Source organism: Pinus tabuliformis, chromosome X, assembly GCF_031772625.1.
Source record: "Pinus tabuliformis cultivar Carrire ecotype Pingquan chromosome X, CPIR1, whole genome shotgun sequence".
Lineage (NCBI taxonomy): Eukaryota > Viridiplantae > Streptophyta > Pinopsida > Pinales > Pinaceae > Pinus > Pinus tabuliformis.
This window is the reverse complement of record NC_142308.1, coordinates 1,492,699,123-1,492,701,452: the sequence shown is the minus strand read 5'-3', so window position 1 is coordinate 1,492,701,452 and position 2,330 is coordinate 1,492,699,123.

Sequence of the window (2,330 nt, the reverse complement as noted above, 5' to 3'; positions counted from 1 at the left end):
AAGCAGAAGAAGGACCAGTTAATGGTCGGATGCTAAAGCACTATTTTGATCCAGTCTATTGATATATCCTCACTCTAACTTGTGCATAGGGAAGTTCAGTTTATATAGTTTTCTACAGCAATAAGAATAGGAAGGAATGTGCAGAAAATTTTAAGGAACAGTCAGGGAACTTTACCACTTTTTTGTTTTGCCTCATTTTTTAGTTTATCAGAAGTTGTAGAAAAAGACTTGGGAGCTGAAAACATAAGAAAAAACATTCAGACAAACTATCCAAAATAGAGTTGCAATTGTTTGAATCAGCTCAAGAGAAATGTATATATTTTACATGGTCCTCTGTACAATTTTGTTTACTTACAGCAAAGGAAGATTTCATAGTGCAACAAGAGTTGTTTAGAAGGCCCTCTGACCTGTTGTTCTTGACTTTCCACCAAGGAAATCCATCCCAAAGTGGAACCAGTGTTATGCTCCTATACCAATAGGTGTCATATTTCATGATTGACTGGTTAAAATCCCTAATATGTTCATCCTTTTCCTGCTGCAAAGGTTTTCCATATTAAAAAATCTGAAAATTTAAAAAATGAAAAGAGGGTATGCCCTAAAAGAAAGATAAAATGGCAAAAAGAATGAAATGGTCAAAAAATAAAAGAAATGAACCCCAAATCAAAAAGGACCAGGAAAGTGTGCAAGTCCAAATGCCACTGCTATTTCATGTTGTATAAATAAAGTTTCATGTGCAGTTTGTTGAACTTTATGCTACAATTCATGAATGGCCAAATAGCTTAATCTTGGCCAGTTCATGTTTGAATTTCTTGTTTCAGAGATAGAGAATAAAATCTGTCCAAACTATTTAAACTTGGCAGATAAGTAGATAGATAGAGAAGCAAATGAGCTCAACTGTTCAATCTGAGCCCTTGGAAGAAACAAGTGTTGATTTAGATAGGCTTACAATGTAAAGAAAAGAAAAGCTAGAAGGGTTTGCTATTCTAAATGCACCCATGGAAGAAGAAGAAAAAATGTTAGGTATAATAGGTTGGGTAGGCAGTTTTGGTGTTGCTGAAAGAAACTTGTGATAGGTTTTGTCTCTCAAAGATGTTCATCTTGATGTTATCACAGGTACCATGGCAGATGTTTGGATACAGATCAAACAAAGCATGACTAACTTCCCTTCACACTTTTCCCTAATCACGTACTAATCTTCCCCCAAAGATATTAAGATCTGCTTAATATCCCTCTTAAATCACTTCATCTCATTTCATAAAAGATCTAAATAGAATCACGTTTTTACTTAGGCACAAAGCCACATTTCTTGTATAAAACCCTTTTCATTCCCTTAGCCTAAGTTTCTTAACATTAGACTTAGTGCTTGCTTCCAATCATATTCATATTAACCAATAACTTTATTATATAAATCCCTTGTATAAATTCCCCTTCCTCATATATTGTTAATATACTAAAAACCCCTATATTCTACATACCCCGCCCAGGTTTAAGTATAAACCATATTATTATGAAAGTGGGGATTAAAAGTTTACTTGAAACCTTATAATAGCAACTTCATACGCAACCATGGAATTCATTAACCTTTGGTTAATTAATAACCAAACCTGCAACCTCGCAAACCAATGGTAAATGACCCCGATGCGTTATAAATTTTAATATATTGTATGGGTCCGGCGCCATAACCCTCCATGACCTCCAATGAGTGCCAATCGTCAGATCTCGGCCCTTGCATCCGATCACTGAGATCTATATCGCGACCCATCTGCCGCCAAAGTTTACCGCCAAGGGGATTGGCGCTATTGCGCCCGTACCCAGGACGCATGTCGCCCTCCTGCCATGTTCGTTGCCTCTCCACCAAAAACCACTTTGGCCCATAAGCGGTGTGGGGAAAACAGCTTACCGCCCCCGCTCACCCATCATGCTTACGTCACGACCACGTCACCGCCATGCCACCCTTCCGTACCCTCTGCTACGAACAAAGCGTCCCATCCTGATGACGTTATCTGTTCATTAAAAGCCAAAATTACCTGCCAAACCCAAAATTTCGTTAAAAACGTTGAAATGTCATTTTCATTGTAAAAAATTTGTGTTCACGTTCTCATGCAAAAGAACGACCGGAGCTGCTGTACTAGCTTTTCAATCGCCACCCGACCAGAGAAACCACGGCGACGCGCTCTTCCATCAGTCATCTCAACCTGCAATTGCATAATTCGTCTCCTTAATCCAGGTATTTATCCATTCGACCAATTACCCTGTAATTTTGATTTTCCTCTGGGAATTTCACCTAAAAGAGCCAAATTCAAGCTGAAAGCAGTCCACAGTTGCCATAC